The 22710-nt window shown below is 51.7% G+C and overlaps 1 protein-coding gene across 6 annotated transcripts in view; it reads right to left on the minus strand.

The window, feature by feature from the left end:
* Nucleotides 1-22339, minus strand: part of CHST3 (carbohydrate sulfotransferase 3) — a 38804-nt gene extending 16465 nt beyond the window's left edge. The window contains exons 1-4 of one of the 6 annotated variants that reach the window (XM_081566705.1): nucleotides 21776-22164; nucleotides 21255-21391; nucleotides 3317-3470; nucleotides 1852-1923 (exon numbers count right to left, since the gene is read on the minus strand). The gene's annotated coding sequence lies outside the window, so the exon portion shown is untranslated. Of the gene's footprint in view, nucleotides 1-1851; nucleotides 1924-3316; nucleotides 3471-17282; nucleotides 17449-21254; nucleotides 21392-21775 lie in introns of those variants that run through there. The other 5 variants (XM_081566694.1, XM_081566736.1, XM_081566725.1 and 2 more) reach the window with 5 other exon arrangements.
* Nucleotides 22340-22710: the final 371 nt, after the last annotated feature.

Here is a 22710-nt window from a genome sequence, read left to right on the forward strand (position 1 = left end):
CCCTTAAGGATGCTGTCTCCCCAGCTTCCCTGTAGGTCAGCGCTGCTCACAAATTCCACACAGCCCGCCTGGCCAGGAAGCTCTGAGTGTGCTGATGAGAGTGTGGCTGCAGAATGACAGGAGCCTGGGGTACAGTGGACCCCTGTGGAGCAGCCGGCTCCACTCTGGCTGTAGTGAACAGAGGCAGGAGGCCTCAGAGCTGTCAGACTGGGGTCAAGTTGAATGCCAGTGGATTCTGCCCCCAGGACAAAATCATGCTGTTGGCAGCGACTCAGGCCAGAGCCTTATACAAAGCAGCTTGACTCTCCAGCTCTTGTTGTACTTGCCTTCAGCCGTTCAAGTCTGAGAGGGTATTTCTTTCGGAAAGGTCCAAGGGAAATCTGTCCTGTACACTACCCCACCAATCATGAAAAACATGGCTCTTGCCCTAAAAGTGCAGAATGTCAGAACTGGAAAGGGCTTGGAAATTTTCTAATCTACCCTTCCTCACTTTTCATCTGTAGCCATTCAGGCTCAGAGAACGGAAGTGCTTCTCAAAGGCATAACTGGATAGTGACAATACTTGAATCACTACAAGGTCTCCTGTCTCCCAGGATAGTGATGGCCCTGCCCAACTTTATCACCCTGACTCTCATAGCTTAGCCCATCAAGAACCTCCAGCACAGGGTTGTCAAATAAACAGTACACATTCCACCCAGCAGTCCTGTGCCTGGGGCAGACATCACTGATCCATCATTGTCTTCTTTTCAGTTGAGACTAGATGTAGCCTCATATGCCTTCTCAGTGCAGTGCCAATCCATTAGAGCTGGCATGTGAGATAAAATCAGCTTGCCTTTCCAACTTTATGGGATCCTTCCTGGCTACCAAACACAGTTCCTCACCACCCTTTGGTTTGCCATTCTACCATCTGACATCACCCCCCCAGTGCCAGCCAAATTGCAGGTCTTCTCTTACACAAACCCTCCATCTAAGCATGCCCTGTAGATCTATCCTCCAAACCTTTGATTTAGCACATAAAACCCTTTAGGGCTTCCTTGGTGGCTCAGTGGTAAAGAATCCACCCACCAATGCAGGAGACGCAGGTTAGATCCCTGGGTTGGGAAGATCCCCTGGAGAAGGAGGTGGCAACCTACTCCAGTATTCTTGCCTGGGAAATCCAATGGACAGAGGAGCCTGGTGGGCTACAGTCGATGGGGTCACAAAGAGTGAGACATGACACAGCAACTAAATAACAGTAACAATAAAACCCTTTACTGATCAAAACAGGACATATTACAATTAATGGTGAGGTCACTAAGAATAGTTAAAGCATCAAATTTGAAAAACAACAACAACAGAAAAGTACTTTTGAAAAGAACTGCAATGGATACAAGGTTCTTATAATTCCACCTTCCTCCCTCGCTTGACTTGTGCTTTCATGAACGAGAGTGGAGGTCGAGTTACAGAGAGCCTAGGACACTGCACAGAACTGCTGCCAATCCATCCCACACCACGGCTGGCAAAGATCTTTACATGGCTAATTTTATATTCTTACTCACATACCTTTATATGTTTTTATGAATAAGAGCCAACATTTTAAAAGTCTTAGGGCTTTCCTACAAAATGTTTCTTGGGTTTTGGGAAAACTTGGGCAAGTCCATTGGAGTGTGCCTTGAGTGTGAACATGATCTGCCATGGGTATTACAGCAGGAAAAGGTTGAGGCCAGTTGCCTAAAGAAAGCATATGAGGGCAAATCAAAATGGGGTGTGGTCCTGGTTTTTCCCCCATATTAGATTAAAGAACAAAATGTTCTTTAATATTTTGTGGGGGTGAAATTCTGGGCAAACAACTGGCAGAGACTTGGTACTCACCAGGTACCCACATGCTCTTCACCTTCACCAGCCCCTCCTGCAATTAGGTTGGGCCAGTGACCAGGTTTTGACCTGTGGGGATGGAGGTAGGTTAAAGTGATGTCAGTCACTTGAAGTTCTGGTCCTTAAAATGATCCCAGACAGCCCCTGGCTCCTGTCTTGTCTTGCTATGGCAAGACTGGAGGCCACATGTTCCAACTGGTTTACTGCAAGGTAGAAGCAGCCCAGATCCTGAGCTGCTGCTTGCAGAGCCACCCTGCCTGCATCAGATGTGATGCAAGTACAAAATTAGCTTTTGTGCTGCTGAGCCACCATGACAGGATTTCTGAGATGACTGGAAGAGAAAGAACTCTCAGTACCTAGGCCCAGAATCCCCTTCCTGCTTTCTCCCACTGACTGACCTTCCTAAGGAGACTTCGAACCTTTCTGCACCTGGAGAATGTCCATGCAAGGGACAGATGGAGAGGAGAATTTGTTTTTCTCCCTGTTTTTTTCCCCTAATCCTACTGTCTTCAATGGAGAGGACACAGAATTTGGATCCTCCAGGGTAGTCCTCAGTCCCACAGTTTCCTCCAAGCCCCTTGCTGTTAACAGCAGGAAGGGACTTTATTCCTAGCAAAAACAACAAAAAACCCCAGAAACCCAGCCTCTTCTCTTTTTCACCAGGGAGTTCTGCCCGCCCTCCCAGCACCAGCTCTGTGGGGGAAGTAGGGGCAGGAGAGAGGGCAGCCCCGGGGTCTTAGCCCACACTGACTACTGCTATTGTCTGGGCTGCTCCATGGCTGCCAAGGAGCCCATCTGTATCCAGCCCCTCCTGGAAAGGAGAGACGGAGTCTGAGGGTGGGGAGAGAGGTCCAGGCTATTGATAGCTAACTGCTCCGAGGACTAAACACAAGTCCCGTACTTGCAATCAGACTTGGGTTGAGGGCCAGCTCTCCCATTTGATGAAGATTTATTTGCTAAGTCGTATCCAACTCTTGCGACCCCATGGACTGTAGCCTGCCAGGCTCCTCTGTCCGTGGGATTCTCCAGGCAAGAATACTGGAGTGGGTTGCCATTTCCTTCTCCATTTATTTAAGCTCTCCCATTTATTCTCTGGTAATTTTAGGCAAGGTACTTAATCACTCTGAGCCTGGGTCATCCCCACAGGTTTGTCATGAACATCAGCCAAGCTGGTGTGAGGCTCTGAAAATAGAGAGGATGGCACCCAGGCTGGTTGTTATTACAGGCTTGCACCAGTGTGAGGCTGAGCCTGTCTGTGTTGATTGCACCGCTGGCTCACCCTCTGCGTGTACATCTCTCCCCCAGCTGGGTTGTAGGCTGCTGCAGGGGATGGACACTGGCTGATTCACTTCGCCTTTACCTACAGAACCAACCCAGAAAACCCTGGCCTGCTCTGGCTTTGCGGCTGCTGTTACTACTGGCCAAGCCCCTCTTTTGCAGCATGATTTGGAGGAACGCTTACCTAATGCATCAGGCCCCAGGCCTAGACACACCTGGACAGGACGGTTGCCAGTTTCAGGCTTCTCAGCTGGGAGGGCAAGTCAGTTGCAATTCTTGGGCCAAGTCGATCAACTGAAAATGACTGCCTGGAGCGCCGTGTTTGAAAAGATTGATCTCTGCAGGAAGAGAGTGCAGTGACTGCTTGGTGATGCCTGCCGTGGCTAGAGGGGTAGCATGTCGCTGTGCATTTGCTGAATCTGCTTGAGCACTGCATTTGGGCCCTGACAGCACGTGAGAGTTATCCGGAGTTTCAGACATTACTGAGGCCTGGGTCCCACCTCTAGAGATTATGATTGAGTTGGTCTGGGTGTGGCTTGGGCATCAGTTGTTTGAAGCTCCCTGGGTGATGGAAGATTGAGAGCCACGCCTTAGAGCACCCAGCTCCCTCTTAGAGAGCACCATCTCAGGGCATCTCAGCGGAGCCACTGCCAGTGTGCACACTAGCTCAGCTGCAAGGCCAGACTGGCAGGGGAGTTGATGACTGGGGCTCGATACTGGGTGAACATGGCAGTATTCTTGTTTTACTCAGGATACAGTGCTTGGGAAGCTTCTAGGTTAGTGTTTGAGTGTTCTGTTTAAAACCAGCTGCCCGATACCACGGCATACTGCTCAGCTGTAAAATGGCACAACAACTTAAATGAATTTGGGGAGTATTGAGTGAACAAAGCCAGTTTTAAAAGATGACATACTGCATGATTTCTTTTATATAACATTCTTGACACGACAACATTATAAGAGAGAACAGATTGCTATTGTTAGGAGTTAAAGAAGGGGTGGGGTAGAAAGGAAGTGGGCATAACTATAATACAGCAACACGAGGGGTCCTTGTGGTGATGGAAATGTTCTGAACCTTGGCTGTATCAGCATCAATATCCTGGTTGTGATATTGCAGTAGTTTTTCACCACTGGGGGAAACCAGGTGACGGGTTCAAGGGATCTCTGTAGTATTTCTTAAAACTGCATGTGTATCTGTAATTATCTTGAAACAAAAATGTAATTAAGTAGAAAAAAAGAAAACTAGCCCCCCTTGACAGTAAGCAGCTTTTGAAGAGATCTTTGTAAAATGCAGCAAGAGGTGAGAGGTAAAAATGAGCAGAAATGCATTTCCTGGGGCAGAAACATAGGGGTTGAGTCCAATCTGGAACTCCGAGTTTGGCTTTTTGGAATACCAGGAACTGGCTACTCTCCTGGGGTCTGTTCATGTGCAGGGATAAGCGTGGGGGCTCTTCAAGGAAGTAAAATGATGAGGAAGCCCATCCTCAAAGTAGGGGAAAAAGAAAGAGGGAATGACAGGACACCTGAGCCCCCATCAGCTGGAAGAGCTGGTGGGGATGAGGTGCTTAAACTGGGCTGCCGCAGGGCTCAGAGGTCCCAGGGAGGCCTAAGTAGGAGGGTCAGGCATGGTCCTGAAGTGAGGAGGTCTAGGCAGCATGTGAACTGTGCAGCACAGTCACTCAAGGGTTGGTGATACCTGGCGACTCCTGGGTTATCTCTGAACTGCTCATGGGGGCCTACCATGGGGCAGGGCAAGCTTCAGGCTGCTTTGTGGCAATTTTGCAGCTCGCAAGCAAGAAGGAGGAGGAGGAAGGTTTGAGTAACTAAGGTGGAATGTTTGAAAAGTGAATACATTTGGGAAAGTCCCTAGGGAGCCTCTGGCTGATAAATGCTGATAGTCCACCAGTCAGTTCGTTTCCTGAGTACTTGCTTTGGGCCAAGCATAGGAAGAGGCACTGGAAATAGAGGGGAGGAAGACAGTCTCTGCCCTAGGGGAGCTGAATCATAACAGAAGTTAATACTTCTAATGAACCAGCTACTGTTCCAAGCACTTGACACACATGTATACATTTAGTCCTCAGAGCCATCCTGTGAAGAAGGTACCCCAGTGCCTTCATAGATGACAGTCACAACTCCAACACCCCCCTCCCCTGCTGCCAGCTCCATTAAAGCAAGCAGTGGCCAAACAGCTTGCACTCAGCTATAACGTAAAGCTGGGATTTGAACCCAGGAAGTCTGTCTCCATAGTCCATGGGCTCAACCACTGTGCTTTAGCACTGAGCGGGCAGATTTGGCCAAAAGGCAGGAGCTGTATGGCAGTGGGCAGATCAGAGTCCTGGCCAGGAACTGGTCTTCTAGTTCCAGCTTGTGGAACTCTGAACAACTCCTGGACCTCTTTACGTCTCACACTCCTTCTCTGAGACACGCATGGCCCTAAACACAAGGCTGCTGGAGGGTCTTCGAAGAAATGTGCTTTGGAGGCACTAGGCCATTGCTGGCCTCTCATGAAATGGGAGCTTAGTGGCCACCCCAGACAAGCAGCTGTCACTGGCCGCAGGTGACAGTGAGTAGAATGCTGCTCCGGGTCCCAGCCCTGTAGTTCTGCGTCACAGCTGGGCTGTGACAGGAGGGCCAGATTCCAGAGACTGAGTGGGCTTGAAAGTCTGAGGCAGCATCATGAAATGCAGAAGGAAGAAGCGGATGGCACCTTGTGGGCACCATTCCTTCAGAATCAAGTTCAAGCTCTTCCACGTGGTGTTCCACCTGGAGATAACCTGGCCCACACCAGCTTTCCAGTTGGTCTCCACACCTACCCCCTGGCAGCCTCCACCCTGGCCACATGTACCCACGACTAGCAAAGGACACAAAGACAGAATGTGGCAGAACTGAGATTTGAAGCCATGTCTGGTTGGCTGCAAAGTAGGGGCAGTGTGGTGAGGTGGAGAGAGCATGGATTAAGGGGTCAGACGCACCTGAGTTCTTCCTATGCTAGCTCTGCCTGTGTGACCCCAAGTGAGTCCCTCACATTTCTGTGCCTTGTGTATAAAATACAGTTAGTGTATCCCTGTATTAACACCTTATCACAAACTTCATAGCTTAAAACATAAAACAGCACATGTTTATTATCTTGCAGTTCTGAATGTCAAGTCTAAGATCAGTTTCACTGGCCTAAAATCAACAGGCCTGTGTTCCTTCTGGAGCCTTGGGGAGACCTTCTTCCTTGCCTTTCTCTCGCTTCTCGCGGCTGCCTGTTTTCCATGGCTTGTGGGCTCCTTCTTCTATCTTCAAAGCCAGCAGTGACTGGTTGAGCTCTTCTTAATGCATTACTCTGGCCTCCTCTTCTATAGTCAAATCTCCCTCTTATTAAGACCCTGCTGATTCTACTGGGCCCACTCGGATAATCCAGGATAATCTTCTTATCTCAAAATCCTTAATCACACTAAAGTTCCTTTTACTATATGGAATAACATGTCCACAGGTGTGGGGATTCATATGTGGAAATCTTGGGTGGGGGGCACATTATTCAGCCTCCCACAAGCACATGCCCCATGAAACGGGAGGCTCCAAGTTAAATGCTCAGCACGGTGTTTAACCAATAGAAGACTGGTGATGTTTAATGTCAGCTGGGCACGAGAAGCACTTAGCTTTTACAAAATAGTGCCGGGGTTCACTCCTGAAAATTTGGAGTTGGGGGAAGTGTCTATGCACTGGAATTTTTATAAGCTCCCTAATGACTCTGTTGGGCAGCCAGGGTAGGGCTGATTACAGTAAGCTCTGAATTCATGTCAGCTGTTACTTATTCCCACAGCTACTTAGCTCCGAGCCTCAGTGCCCAGGAGCTGTTCAATAGACGTTTGTTGAATTAGACTGCAGTGAATCACTCCTGGGGCCCCAAGCTATCCCTGGGATGGCATGGGAGGGGTGAGAGGGTTTCTCACTGCTGCATCACAGGGCCTGAAGAATGAGGTTCTGTGGGCAGACAGAGGCCTCGGCCTCTGAATCAACCTCACACCCAGAAGTAGCTGCCTGGGGGGCTGGAGTCTCTCCTCCTCTCCGAAGTCCAGTCAAGGGGCCCAACCAGGCAGAATCCAGTCATCAACGGGCCATTGTTAATGGAACAGAGGGGGCTCTGTGCCCATTTAACACTTCTCTCCCTCACGAAGCTGCTCCCAGCTGAGGGCTGGCTTCTGGAGGACTGCGGGGCTGGGGAGGGGCCCCAAGGCTACGAAGGGAATGGGGGAGGATTCCGGGTGGGGGCTGAGCCCCCTGGTTGGAGGAGCAGAGGCAGCTTGGAACACAGGCCAGTCTCGTAAGTCAGCAGGCTGGAAAGTCTGGGCGCTGATTCGGCCACTCAGGCCAGGAAGAGTTTTCCATTAAAGCTGGGGATCCAGGGACAATGAAACCCACCAGACCCCAATGAGAGCCAGGGGACAGCTTTCTCTGTGGGGTGGTCACACTTGACCTACCTCCTTCCCTTTCCAAAAACAGAAAAGTGAAATCCACACGGTAAATGGTGCCTTTCATTGCCTATAGAACAGTGTTTTCAAAAGGGCTGGGAGGGTTTTATGTTCTGTGGGCTTGGGATTAAGAGGCAGGCAATTCAACCAGGGTTGGGTATAAACGTCCTTTGGCTTAGCAGACCTTTTCTATATTCAGGAGGGTGGATTTCAGGAGGATGGTGTTTAAGATCCCAAAGATATTGCCTGATCAGTATCCTCAAAAATGCCAGAGACTTACAGTTCTTGGGCTAGGCACCAGCAATTCTTATCTGCTGAATATAGCAAATTCTCTGATAGTTTCTGCCAAGGGAGGACATTGGTTTAAAACATATTCTAGGAGGGTGGGATCTCAAAGAGGGGGGCCTGGATCAGCAGCAGCACCTGAGAACTTGACAGAAATGCACATTCTTGCCGCCCACCCCCCACCCCCCACCCCCCCCAGCCCAGACCATCTCAATCAGAATCTCTCGGGGGTGGGCAGAGCACACTGTTTAATCAAGCTCTCCAGGTGATTCTGATGCATGCTCAAATTTGAAAATCACAGTTATAGAGTGACATGTTTCAAACTTCAGGTTGTAGAGTCAGTTTGGTAGGTTGGACAAGCTTTTTTTTTTTTTATTTAAAGAACAGAACCATATAGACAGAAAATATCAGAGTGTATTAAGGATCTGTAATAAGGATATGCATGGGTCTCATAAGACTTTTGTTTCAGTGATGGGTATGTGTCTCTGTCTGAGGTTTTGGTCCAAAAAGATCGAAAGCTATTGTTCTAGAGCCAGAATGTACTACAGATAGTCCCAGACTTAAGATGGTTGACGTTTAAGATGGTGTGAAAGTGATACACATTTGGTAGAAGCCATAATTGAATTGAGGCTAGGTTGTACAATCAGCTGGGTCTTCCAGTCAACCACATGGTCAGGAGGGTAAACAACAGATACACTTACAACCATTTACACCCACACAACCATTCTGTTTTAAACTTTCAGTAGAGTTCAATAAATTACATGAGAGGTTCAATGCTTTATTATAAAATAGGCTTTGTGCAAGATGATGTTGCCCAATTGTAGCCATTAGAACCATACTAATGTCAGTGTTCTGAACATGTTTAAGGTAGGCTAAGTTAAGCTATGATGTTTGGTAGGTTCGGTGTATTAAATGCATTTTCAATTTATGATGGAATTATCGGGATGCAACCTCATCATAAATCAAGGAGGATCTGTAATTCAGCCGACTCCCTTTTTTGTCTAATTTGTCTGAATTGGGAGGTTTTAAAGATTCCGGCATGAGAGTTCCCTTGCCCCACACCAGACCCTCAAGTAGATTACTGAACAGATGAGAGGGGCTGCTTTGGGGGCAGGCAGCCTCTTTACAACACTGGCCTAACACTAAGTTAAACTGCGTGTTTCCCCCATGTTTATAAAACTTTCTGTCCCTCCACTGCCCCACTTTCTTTATATATATATATGTCTAGAGACATATGTGGACCATAGGTAATCAGTTACATCTGGGTAATAATAGATTGAGGGGTGATTTGTTGCTTTCTTCTCAGTATTTGCCCATTTTACTTGAATTCTGCGTGCTGAACATCTTTCATTATTACAAAAATTAAGCCACTACTTAAAAAATATAAAGCCGAGGGTCCATCTCTGTGTGGAAATACAGAAAAGGAAAGCCACTGCCCAAGGCGGGATAGTGCTGCCCAAAGGGCCACCCTTCCCGCATCCCTGCCCTAGGGCTGAGCCCAGACCTCACAGGTGCCCAGAGCCCTCCCCCACATAACCATTCCCTTAGAAGAGCACTGCGCCCCTCCCACGCTTCAAACCTGTCACCCTCTTAGAAAGCCCTTTGGCAGCTCCAGGTTCTCCCGCCAGCCCTTTGGACCCTGGTTGCCGCCCTCTCTTTCCTTAATCAGCTGAGAAAGGGAGGTTCCAAGAAGCTAAGTGACTTGCCCAAGGTCACCCAGCAGGAGGTACAAGGCTGTGAAGGGATGTGAAGGGCAAGTCTGCTGAAGGCCATTCTCAAGGTCTGGGCTCTCCTAGCAGTGCTCATCTCTGCCTTGCACCATTCTTAGCACTTTCAGATTCATTTTACTGTTTGCTGGACAGCACGGAGGGGAGAAGCAGGGAGGAAGGGAAGGGAGTAGAGGCGGGGAGAGGAAAGGGGGGTGGGGAGAGGAGCACTGGGGTCTCCAGTCATACTCAGGATAGGAGTGAAGAACGGGCCCTATCTGTGTGAGCCCCTAGCCAAGAGGCAGCATGGTCTGGTCAGATCCCCATTGCCAGGCCCTGACCCCACAGGCCCCAGTTGCAGGCCCCTGCTCAGCCAGACCAGAGGGGAGAATGGACAAGGGGCAGCCAAGAGCACAGAGTTAAACTGGAGCCTGGAGGAGCCACTCATGGAAGATGGGGACACCCTCGGGCGGGCTCCCTGGGGCTGCTGGGGATGAGGGATGTGAGGGCCTCTGTCTGTGCCGCGTGGGTGAATCCAAGGTGACCACTGAGGAGTTGGGGCTAGGACGTGGGCAGACAGTGCAGCTTGTAAGGGACAGCTTATTTTATATTGGTGTGTAGCTGATGAACAGTGTTGTGATAGTTTCAGGTGGACAGCAAAGGGACTCAGCCATGTATCCACTCTCTCCCGAATTCCTCTCCCAACTGGGCTGCCACATAACTTTGAGCAGAGACCCCTGTGCTATATGGTAGCTCCTTGTTGGTTAGCCACCTTATTTGCTTTATAGTGTTGTGTTGGTTTCTGCCATACAATGACATGAATCAGCCATAAATATACATATATCCCCTCCCCCCATGCCACCCCTATAGGTCATCACAGAGCACCAGGCTGAGCTCCCTGTGGTTTACCATTTTAAATACAGCAGTGTGTACATGTCGATCCCAAACTCCCTAACTATCTCTTCCCCCCCAGGCAAACCATAAGTTCTAAAACTGGACAATTTAAAAGCAGCTTATACACAAGAAACTGATAATGCTGGTTGCTTTCGTGGAAAGACCTGGGTGTCTGAGTCAGGCCTGGGAAAGAGATTTCACCACCACGTATCCTTTTGTACCTTTCCAATTTTATACCATGGGCCTGGATTACTTATTTTGATAAAATTTAATAAAACTAAAAATAAAATAAAAGCAGGTGCCAGTTTTCTACCTGTAGAGGGAGAGGCAAACTTCCTTTGAGGTGAGACCCTCATTTTGGAAGAGTCATCTGAACAGGCTTTTGAATTTAAGCAGAGGCAAAGCTGAAATCCCATCCCAGAAGGAAAACTTGGGGGTGGTGAGAAGCAAAACTACCCCTACAGCCAAACTTAACAGTCTGCTTTCTCTGTGAGAAAAGTGACAACTCTCCATAAATTATTACTGTAGTGCCTGGGCCTGAGACTGACAAGACGGGAGGAACTGGCTTGGGTCCCCTCCCTCCTGTGCGGAGAGGAGAAGAGTGTCAGGAGGAGCCACCCTGCAGATGGTGGAGTCCTGGGGGATTCCCAGACATCCCTGGGGAGGGCAAGCAGACTTGTGCTTACCACGTGGGCCTCGGGCATTAAAGGGGACAAGGGACCCCTCAAGGCTGCAGACCCCCCAGACCTCTGGGAATGTGGCACCTGTCTGTGGAGAGCAAGGCAGGGGGTCACATGCCGGGTAATCACTGAGGCCAGGCCTCTGGTGGAGGCCCCTTGTTTCCTGGCCCTTCCGCAAGCAGGCAGTGTCAGGGCAAGGGTGGGGCTGGCACTCAAGCAGAGAAGGAACCTGCCCCCCTCCAAAGCCTGGGGAGAAGCTCTATGGCTTCAAAAGTGCTCTCAGAGAAATAGTGACTCATGGCCCAAGGGAAATCAGAGCTTTTCTCACCCCAGAGGTTATTCGTCCTGCAACACAGGGATCTGGTGATGACAGATGAATCAGAAATACTAGTCTGAGAACAGCCAGCCTGTGTGGCTCAGTGTGAGAGGGCAGGCTAACCCCTCCCTCCTCCCGTCCGTCTCTTAGCAAAAGGGAGACTTAAGAGTCTCAGTTCCTCCCTTTTCTGGCCAAAGGAGTTTCAGTGCACCAGAAGACTTCTCTAAGCCTCAGCGTCCTAACCTGTGAGGTGGGGAGAACTGTGCCCCCCTAGCTAGGTCGTGGTGTGGGTGAGAGGGTGCCACTCAGCACAGGGCCAGCCACCAGTCCCTCCTGCTGGCTGGGAGGGTGTAGGGAGTGGTAGCAGCAGCTGCGGCAGCCTGGCATCCTGTGCCGTGGACTGGCTTGAGGAAGCTGGCACTCGCCCCTTGCTTGACTCATACTCCTTTTCCAGGTCAGGCCCACCAAAACCAGGACAGACACACACCCCCCGCCCCGAGCCCCGGTGTTCCTTCCAGTGGGGAGAGGCTCACCCCAAATGGCCACGTCAGCAGGGTTTGCTCGGGCAAGGAACCTGGGAGCTCTCTGTTACCTCTTAAATATATCCACAACCTCCAACAAGCTCTGGGGAGTGACCCACACTCTTGAGATGAAAATTCTCCTGGAATTTCCTGTCTGCACTGCATCATTTGGCAGACATAGGTTTGGTACAACCCACCTTCTGTGATTCTCCAGTGGCTTTACTTGAGCCTGGAGTGGCTAAGTACATCTGGAATAGGAGAGCCAAGGGTTTGAATTCTGGCTGTGTGACCTTGGACAAGTCACCTAGCCTTCTGGGCCTCAGGGATGGCATCTATAAAATGGGGCTACTTCATGCAGTCAGATTGACACAAATAAATCACTTAACCTGAGGATGCCTAGTACATAAAGAGCTCTCAGATACTCAGCTGTACCTTCCAAGAAGGCGGAGGTTGCTGGCACCTGGCATAGTGCTGGGCACACAGCTCAACCAGGCTTTACTTTTAAAAAGTGATTCCAGTGGAATAGCAGGCACCATTCTTAAGGGAAAAGCAGCTCTAAAACTTCAACCCAGCAGTCTCTTCCCACCCAAGATTCCAGTCGCAGGCCTGGCATGGAGGCCCTTTTGGAAGCTCTTCATGCCCATCATCACTTCCAGAAGCTCCTGCCTCATCCAGGTTTATGAGTGGGCGTGGGGTGGGAGGGGAGCAGTGGGAAGATGGGAGACAGAGGTTGAGGAGAACTCAGGGTAGGAAGCTGGGGAGCTGACCTGGCCCTGCTACCTGGGTGTGAGGATCCCCTTGCAGGGCTCTGGGCACGAGAACTGGCAGGTGGGCAGTAGACAGCAAAACTCAGTCATGTCATGTTTTCCCAGAATGACTCAACAGCTTGTCCCTGGGCTCTGAATGGTGAGCTGTGTGCTGTGGCCTCGGGACATCCTCATCTCCTTGCCTTCCAGGCTTGCCTGAATCGTTCCTTCCCTGTTACCAACCTCTCCCAGCTTAGGGACCCATGGCTATACCACCCATACTCTGCTTCTGGCTGTGACCCCCCAGCCCAGGGGATGTCCCCATGCTGCCTCTGTCATGTCTTTCTAATCTCCGTGTTGAAGAAAGACCTAAGTGCCAGACAGACCTGCATTTCATTACTGCTTCTGCTGCTACCTGGCTGAGTGACCTTGGGCAGGTTACCCTACCTCTGTGAGCCTCAGTTGCCTCATCTATAAAATGGAGGCAGTGCCAATAATTTTGCTAGGTTGTGTTAGTTGTAGGTTGCTTAGTGAGAAGGTTTGTAAAGTGATTGGCATATAGCAGGTGTTTAGCAAACAGAAAGCTTGACTTCCAAAGGTCTCTATGATCTGACCTCAATTTACTTTGCTAGTTGCTTTAAAAAAAAAAAAAGGGTAATAGGTCACTCTTCATTTTATTCTCCTATCACCCCCATGTAGTGGATACTATTAGTATCTCCATTTTACAGATGAGAAAAGTGAGGCACAGAAAGGCTAAGCAGCTTGGCCATGGTCACACAGCAGTAAGTGGAGATTGAGTTTCCTCATGCAGACAGCCTGGCTCCAGAGCTTGCACGTGTAACCACCTCCTCCCTGCCTCTTCTCTCTCGCTCTCTCTCTTCTTCGTGCATCCTACAAATTGCAGTTCAGTCCAGCTAGACTCCTCACCCACCTCTGCACTCAATTTGAACTTTCCCATAACTGTGATTTTTGCCCAGGTTCCCTTCTTTGTGTTGGAAGCCCACCTGCTCCCTGAAGCCATCCCCAAGTCCTCCCTCATGTCCACCTTTGCAGGCTCATTACCGTTGGACTCCAAGGTGGTTATTTGTGCCCAGGTGTCTGGTCCTTTTCTAGCCTGGAGGTACCTTCCACCCAGCGTAGTGTCAGGCATGAGCAGGCACCAAGACAGGTGATGCCCTGGCCAGAGCACCACATGTGTGCTCCCTGGGTGGTGTGGAGGGGAGCCCAGCACTAAGGGCCCTACTACTTCTGTGAGGACAGCTCAAAGGCTGCAACTGGAACCACCCCCAGGAGGCAGCCTGCCAGCTGGGCTTCTGTCACTCTGCTCAGGGAAAAGGGCTCACTCATGGGGGCCTCTGCTGCTGGGAGGGTTGGGTTTGAGACCCAGAAGATGAATGGATGTCCGTCCAGAGAGGGGAAAGGACTGAGGACCACGTGCTGTTGGTGTTGAGTAGTGGGGCCCATAGTGCATAGTCTGCCTAACTCAAAAGGGTCTCTTGGAGGGTTTCAGGCCCATCCTCGGGATCCCAGCCCAGAGCCCACAGGGTAGTGACCACAAGAGGCCATCTACCCAGGGTCCAACTCTCCCATTCCCTCCTGGTCCCATACAGGGCCTCTGTCCACATCAGCTGCCCTCTCCCACTCACTATGACTCCTACCACCTCTGCCCAGACTCAGATCACTCTCTAACAGCAGCATCCTCTCCTGGGAGACTGGGCACTGTCCCATGCCTCCTTCCTCCCGGGGCCCGGTGTCACACCCATCATTTGTGTTCCCCGGTCAAGCATGGGTACTCAGTGCATGCCGGCGGCTGCACTAAACACTGGAGACACAGGAGAACAAGGCAGACTCTGTCCTACACACAGAGCTCACTGCCCGGTGGAGACCACAGACGATGAAAGCAGCTGGGGCAACAGAGCAAGGCAGAGCGTGAGGATGGGGACGTACAGGCAGCCACAGAGAGGGCCACTGACCGAGGCTTCTAGAAGGAGACATCTCAGCTGAGGCCTGAGGGTGAAGGGAGCTGGCCATGAGAAAAGAAGGAAGGAGAGAGTGTTGCAACTAGGGTGTACCCTGGTCACAGTAACGAGAGGACTGTCCTGCTGAGCCATTCCACCCCTCCAGTCGAGGCCCCGGCAGGATGGATACGCCCAGGGTCAGGAGCACTGACTCTGGAGTGAGGCAGCAGTGCTCAGACCCAGCTCTGCACTCACCAGCAGCGGGGTCCCGGAAACTTCTCTGTCTGTCTGGTTCTGTCTGCCGGTCTGTACCGTGGTCATCACACGGTAGCTACCGCCAGAGCTTCCAGTGAGAACTCTGAGTGTGGGCCCAGACAGCACTAATTAAGCACAGGGTGTGCAGCTAGCTGTTAGCACCAGGTATCTCCTGTGTCCCCAGCCCCAAGACACCTGAGCCAGATGCAGAAGGAGGTGGAAAAGGGAAAGGGAAGTGGTATCTGTCAGAGGAGGAAGAGGACAGGGTTCAGACCTCCGTGATCACAGAGGCTTTTATTTCTTTATCCTGTGAGGGTAACTTTCCCTTCCTGGTTCTGCGTGCTTGCGTTAGTTGCTCAGTCATGTCCGACTCTTTGCGATCCCAAGGACTGTAGCCCACCAGGCTCCTCTGTCCATGGAATTCTCCAGGCAAGAGTACTGAAGTGGATTGCCATTCCCTTCTCCATAGGAACTTCCCAACCCAGGGAACTCCTGCATCGCAGGCAGATGCTTTACCATTTGAGCTACAGGATCTTGGGTCTCTTCAGGCCTGTCTGTCCTAATCCTGCAGATTCAGGGCCCTGGCCTCTTTCAGACGGCCCCGCCCGCCCACCTCAGAAGTTGTGAAATGCTTTGCTGAAAATCAGTGCAATCTCAGCCAGGGGGGTGGCCCAGTTTGTTTTCAAAATATTTCCTCTGATAGCGCTATTTTGGCTCAGACATGTTAGCACTTTGCAGAATCCTGCAGATGGCAAGGCAGCTGGAGCGGAGGGGAGGAGGGAAGCAGGGAAGAGAGTGGGAGAGGCCCGGGGCCAGTGCTCAGGTAGCTGCAGGGGCCTGCCTGGGCACGGGCGTCACACGGCATGCTCGGACAGGCACACACAGGATGGGATCAGGCGAGCCTATAGTGGGGAACTTTTAACTGTCTAAGCTGTGGAGCCTTCTTATGAACCAGAACTTTCCTAGGAAACCCAATATGTAGAACAGATAAATGAGGGAGAGGCCTGGAACCCCCCTCCATCAAGCCTCTGAGGGGTTCTTGTTGAACTCCAGGGCTCCATGGAACCTAGTTTGAAAACTGATGCTGCTAAAGGAATCATACCCTTCTCTGGGGGAGTTAGTGCCCACATTGTTCTAAAATAAAGATCTTCCTAAGGGAAAGTGAAATGATCTTTCTAATAAATTCTAATTCAAGCCTAGTACAGAGAATGCCACGCATTCTGAGAACCACGACTCAGAAAGTGCAAAGTGATAGATCCCATTCGCTGACAAGTTTGTGAGCACCTCTCCGGGAAGTCTTGTGCACTTGGGCCTGAGTGTCTGGGGCAAAGAGTATGTGGTGAACAATAGTTAGGGCACAGTTCTAAACTCCTCACAGATACAAATTCATTTATAGCCCTATTAGTTATAACCTATTACCATCCCCCCTCTTCTTGGAAACTAAGGCCCAGAGAGGTTAAGTAACTTGTCCAAGGTCACACAGCTACTAAGCCATACAGAGGGCATTCTGGCTTTAGAAGATGTACTCTTCACTATCTCATAATTTGTCTTTTGAGATGAGTGCATCCCTGTGCTTCTCTTTCTCTCTCTCTCTCTCTGTATGTGTGAGTGTACTCTGGCCCATGATTTGTGTTAATCTGTGAGTATGTGGGCATGCAGTCTCTTTTCCAACAAGACTGCAAGCCACAGGGCTTACCCCTTAACTTCCCTCTCAGAAGCCTGGCTACAACAGGACAAAGGGCTCCGGCGTGGGAGCAGGACCAGAGTCTAGGGGTGGTACCCATTCCCCAGATCCCAGGGTGTTCAGTTTGCTGACCCGGCAGGCACAGCCACAACAGTGGGAAGCACTCCCTCCCCAGGCCACTCCCTGTGATTGAAGTGGAGCCCAGAACTGGCAGTCCCACCAGGGAGCTACCCCCATCCTAGCACCCTGGTTCTTCCCTTCTTATCGGATGCTGGGTTTAGAGTGGTCAGCTGAATCAGAGGAAGGTATTAACGTATCACGAGTTTACTTCCTACACCCCCAGACAGAGAAACTTACAAGAGCGCTTGAGCCTCTTGAAAACGCTGTTGTGAACCCACACCACCAGCACCCTAAACAGGGCCTAAGCTGATAGAACTCTGCTCAAAAACAAAGACCCCTGACATGCTGGTTAGTCCAGGAAGCCCCACAATGTAAACAGGGTTTTGAGGGTTTCTTCACATGTGAGCCCACCTTGGAGAAAATCAGCTTTGCTCCATCCACTCTAAACTAATGATTAAGATGCAAAGCTTCCTTAGATGCCACAAAATTGGAAAAAGCCCCAGCATTCTTCATTATCAAAGTCAAACTCACCAAGAGAGACCACCCTGTCTCGCTGAGCAGGGTGAAGGCGGGGAGACTTGCTCAGATGGAGCAGGGCTGTGCCGGAGCCTCAGGCGATCTCCTCTCCCACAAGCTCCTGTTGTCCCCAGCCACCAGCGTGCCAGCATCCCAGCGTCCCGCAGCACAAGGACAGGCAGGAGGTGGGGGTGTTCCCTGACTTTTGAGGCTCCCAAAGGCAAGGAGGAGGGGCTGGACAGGGCAAAGGCAGGAAGGAGGGACCTGGTGAGGCAGCCAGTGAGCCAGGTGTAAGCATAGAGGCCAAGACAGAGCTTCCCAGGCCAGCTGTTTACTTGCGGCATTCAGGAGAGGCTGAGCTGGGAACTAACTGGCTTATTTATTTTCCACACTTTTCCCTTCAAATCCTTTTCAGAGAGCCTTTTGGAATTCCACTGATAAATTTCCCAGAGTGCAGACAACCACGGTCTCTCAGCACACAGCCATCTTTGTGGTGCAGGAGGGTAAGGGGAGGCATGGAGGTGGGGAGAGGCATAGAGAAGGAGCGATGGGCTGTAGACACCTGAAGTTACTGGTGCTCAGGCTCCCATGGCCTGCATGCCCCTCCTTCCAAGCTCGCAGAGGCGGGGATGTGCTGGGGTGTGCAGGAGCAAATGCCAGATTTAGGTCGATGAAGACGAAGGCGGAGACCTTCAAGCACAGAACAGACTGTCCAGCCTGCCAGGGGCCACAAGCCATGGAATCTGCAAGCTCAGAGCAGGACAGGCAGTGTACTACCACCTGTTTAAGCATTAGACAAGAAAAGGGGACAAGTATTTCTGTTTAAAGAATGAAAAGGAGAGCTGTTTTCCTTTCCTCCTGCATGACTTCGTGAAGGGCAGAGGCCCATCTGAGCGTTTCCACACGACGGATACCTTGGCTCCCTGCTTTATCACTTTCCAACAGAGGCTCTCACAGCCACTCCCTGGTCTTCACCCATCCTCTAACAAAGTTCCTAAGTACCTCCGTGTGTCACACGCTGGCATGTAGCCAGGGGACAAAGATGAATAGCCCCACCCTTTGGATGGGGCAGCTTCTCCCCACGCCCAGTCTCCCAGCTTCCATCCTGGACAGTGAGTCCACACCGCAGTGAAGCAGGGGGAGGGCTCCAGTATCTATGCAGCTCAGCACTGCAAAAGCTCTGGCATTCACCCAGGTGGGCTTACTGTGGAAGATGGGCAAGGCCGGCTGGGCTGTGCTTATCCTCTGCTCCTTGTTTAAGGTTGCCAGCTTTCCCCATACCATGAACACCTGTATCAGAGGCACTGGGGGTAGAGATGAGGGTGGGCAGAGCTGTGGTGACTCTGCCCCAGCAGGGGTACCCCCTTCTCAGCCCTGGGGCTAGGGAGATAAGATAGAGTACCAACCGGGCAGAGAACACAGCTGTCGCTAAGTTCATGGAAGGGAGTCCCAAAGGCAGCATAACTCACATTTGTTGTTGTTCAGTCATTAAGTCATGTCTGACTCTTTGTGACCCCATGAACTGCAGCATGCCAGGTTTCCCTGTCCTTCACTATCTCCTGGAGTTTGTTCAGATTCATGTCCATTGAGTTGGTGATGCTATCTAACTACCTCATCCCCTGCAGCCCTCTTCTCCTTTTGCCTTCAATCTTTCCCAGCATTAGGGTCTTTTCCAATGAGCTGTTTCTTCGCATCAGGTGGCCAAATTATTGGAGCTTCAGCGTCAGTCCTTCCAATGAATATTCAGGACTGATTTCCTTTAAGATGGATTGGTTTGATCTCCTTGCTGTCCAAGGGACTCTCAACTTGCATCTCCTCCTTAGCTTTGTGACCTTGGGCAGCCACTGCACCTCTCTGAGCCTCATTTCCTCATCTGCAAAGTGGAACGATAATTGCTGTCCCTCTGTGGGGCTTGTGTGAGAAAGCATAAGCTGGGGACCAGATGAGCCACGTGGTTATCACAGCCCTGGCTGTCTCAGCTCTGCCTGTCCATGTCTCCTGAGGACCAGACAGTGCCATGGAGTGTAGCTCTCTTGGGGGTGTGTGTGTGTGGTGGGGGGGAGGTACCTGCCCCTGGATATTCAGGTGAGGGCCAATTTTCCTGTGTAATAGGAAAAGACCAGAAGGGGAAAAGAACATAGTAATCCACTTGATGATGTTTATCTGGCAGTTTCTCCCAAACTTGTGACTTGTATGGTCACAGTGGTAGCTTTGTCCCCATTTCTCAGATAAGCAATGAATCATCTCTCACTGGAATTACCCCCATATCTCCCCCACAATCACTCCCAGACCCCCACTGTTTCCTGACTCCAGATGTATATGGAAGGCTCTGGCAGCCTGGTGCCACCTAGCCTTTGATTTCCATGACCCATGGTATAAGCCAGGTTGGGCAGAGTACGTATAAAAAGAGGACTGCAGTCAGGGGCCCCAGGACCCAGTAAGTGCATCAGTGTCACTTCCTTGTTGCCATGGAGAACCAGTTAGAGACCTTAGAGGCAGCTGGGTGTGGTGGAAACAGCATGGGTTCCTGAGTCAGACTGTCTAGTTTCAAATCCTGGCTTTGTTCCCTCACCAGCTGTGTGACCCCCAAAATGTTACTTAACTTTTCTGAACCTCAGTTTGCTAATCTGTAAAATGGTGATAAAATGCTGTTTATCGGGATGTGAAGTCTTACTGAGGTAATGTAGAGCTCGTGATTCACAGAAGACATAATTAAGGTGGAAATGTGGTACTGGGAAGGGACTGGCTGCAGTGTTCCACCTGAAATTGGGGGTGGCCAAGCCTAGATCACTCGCTCGTCTGGGACCACATTCCTGGGTGCTGCCTACAAACTTTGCTCATTTCAGCATTAAGACCATTTAGATGCTTGAAATGCACACCAAACCTAGTGACAAAGGGGTGAGGGGGGGGGGGAATGAAACATTTCTTTGTGATTACACGGCCAAGTCGCCACCACATCCTTGCATGTTCCCAATTCCATGCCAGTAGGGAATCAGTCCCAAGATTGCTAGCAATCCCAGTTCCGGGAACATGAGATGTTTCCACTCCTCTGGGAAGCTCATGCCAGCTGGTGCAGAGGAACCCACCCAGTACTCAGTACAGGGGTGCAGAGGAACCACCCCTCCACCTGCTGCCACCACAGAATCAGGCCACTGCTGCAGGACACAGCAACTGGACCCTTCATGAGAACTCATCTCCTTCCAGGCCAGTAGGAGCCAGGAAGAAGATCCCACGACACTCTCAGCTTAGCCAGATGCAGACATGGAGCCTTTCTTACTGCCCCTCTTAGGGAAGCAGAGGCCAATGTTGAAACTGAAGTCCCCAGTGCCAGCCCACAGGGCACAATGGAATGTGCTGCTTGGACTAAACAGATAAAGCAGGGCTCCCTGGAACCACTCAGAGCCCCCTCGTCTACAGAAAAACCACTTCCAACCCAGCTGAGGCCACCTGGCTTGGCTCAGAGTGTCCCTAACACATATAAATTATGGGTGTCCTTGTTCGACTAACAGCTATTTATTGAGTACCAGCGATGTGCTTGGCAGTCTACTAGATCCAGGACAACCTTTGAAAACATTCTGGAGTCCCAACACACCAGGGCATCCAAAATCAGACACAACTTCAGGTGCAGTGAAAATAAGGCTTCAGGACCGCTTTCTCCATGAACTCGGAGTCTTAAACATCCCCTACCACGTTTTACACACACATAAACAGGGCTGGAATCGCCTCAGCCCATCCCCTGGAAGTCCTTGTGAGGAAGCACATCCTCTCGGGGGAAGGGTCTGTGCTTCCCTCTCAGGCCCTGTCACTGCCACCACCCAGCTGTCCAGGGCATCAAGGAACGCCTGCCAGTCTTTTCTGCTCACAGACCCTCACACTGGCGGGTCTGAGTTTATGAATCACTCCCTCCTTTCTCCCGGCCTCGCCTCCGGAAGGACGGCGCACACCCAGACATATCACCCAGACACCGAGTTTCCACACCAAACTCACCCCTGACGAACCCGGAGAGCCAACTGCAATGTCTGATTTCTCCTCCCCACTCCTCAGTCAGCCTCGAGGTCCTGGCCACGACTTTTCAAAGCCAAGGCAGCCCCTCTCCTGGCCAGTCTCGCTTTGGGGACGCCTCACTGTGGGGCAGCAGACAAAGACAGTGGATTTACTTGGGGACTGGAGGACATGCTTGGTGTAAAAGATCCAAACGTTCACACTCCCAGAATTGTACAGTCGGGCTGAAGCAGTCGGCGTGGCGTGCGTGCGTTGCCTGTGGCTCGATGGTTGATGAGCTGTGCGTATCAGGCAGTTGTGAATCTGGGTGCAGTGGGTCTGGAGGTGTGGGTGCCTGCGTGGAACTTGCCCCGAGCCCAGAACTCCCTCTCCCACCTTCGGTTTCTTCCCCTCTTCTTCCAAAGTTTGGCGCGCGCGCCCTACCAGGGATGGTGGGGGGTGTGCACCGCTGGGCCACCTCTCTCGAGCTCCGGCGGCAGCTCTGGGGATGCGGTCGTCCTACTTACCCCGCCACGGAGCCTCCTCCAGCGGGGGCGGATCCGACTCTCGGAGGCTAGGGTCCGGCGCCGGCAGCATCCGCCCGCAACTTTGCCCTCCTCCCGGCAGGACCAGGCAGAAGCGGCTCCGGGGCTCCAGTGCCCTCGTGGCCCCGGCTCTGCGCGCCGCCCCCGGGGGGACAGCGGCGGGGAGGAAAGGAGGCGCGGCCCCGCCGGTTCGCACGCCGGGCGGAAAGCGGCGCCAGGCGGGCGCCGTCCTGCGCAGCGAGCAAGCGGTCCTGCCTGGCTCCCTCCCCGCTCGGCCGGAGTCCGCGAGCGGCCGGCAGCGGCGGCAGATTCCTGAACCGCGTCCAAGGCGCCCGGGGAGCCCTCCTCCTCCTCCTCCTCCTCCTCCTCCTCTTCTTCCTCACCCCACCCAGCTCCCACCCCTGCGCCCCAGCAACTTGGGAAACGTTGGCCAAGTTGGCGCAGCGCTGGCTGCGCGTCGGGCCTCTGGGTGGAAGCAAGGGAGGAGAGAGGGAGGAGCTGAGGCGGGGGTGGGCGGCCCTCGCCCCAGCCCCCGGGGAGCTGCGCTCTGCGGGACCCTTCCGTGGGTCTTTGTTCCCAGTGCTGCGCCTCCGCCCGCCTCTCCCCTGGGACTCTCTTAAAGACGCTGGGATCCCTACTGGCTTTCGGAGAAGCTGGGAAGAGCTCCCCTCCTGGGTTGGTAGGGGAGGGGGAGGGGGCCTGGAGTTCCTCGTGGCTTCACCCTGCCAGAGCCCCTCAAGCCCTTCCGGCCTCCCATCCTATTGAAACGGAGTCTTTCTAAACCCACGTTCCCTTTTGAGTTTATGATTAATGTGTCTATCCCAAACTTTATTCCCTTTCTTTTCCCCTCTGAATTCAGCCCTGTGCTAACCGAACACTCATCAACCAGGGTCAGATGACTAAAATTGCTGCTGTTT

Source organism: Giraffa tippelskirchi, chromosome 2, assembly GCF_054371585.1.
Source record: "Giraffa tippelskirchi isolate mGirTip1 chromosome 2, T2T-mGirTip1v1.2.pri, whole genome shotgun sequence".
NCBI lineage: Eukaryota > Metazoa > Chordata > Mammalia > Artiodactyla > Giraffidae > Giraffa > Giraffa tippelskirchi.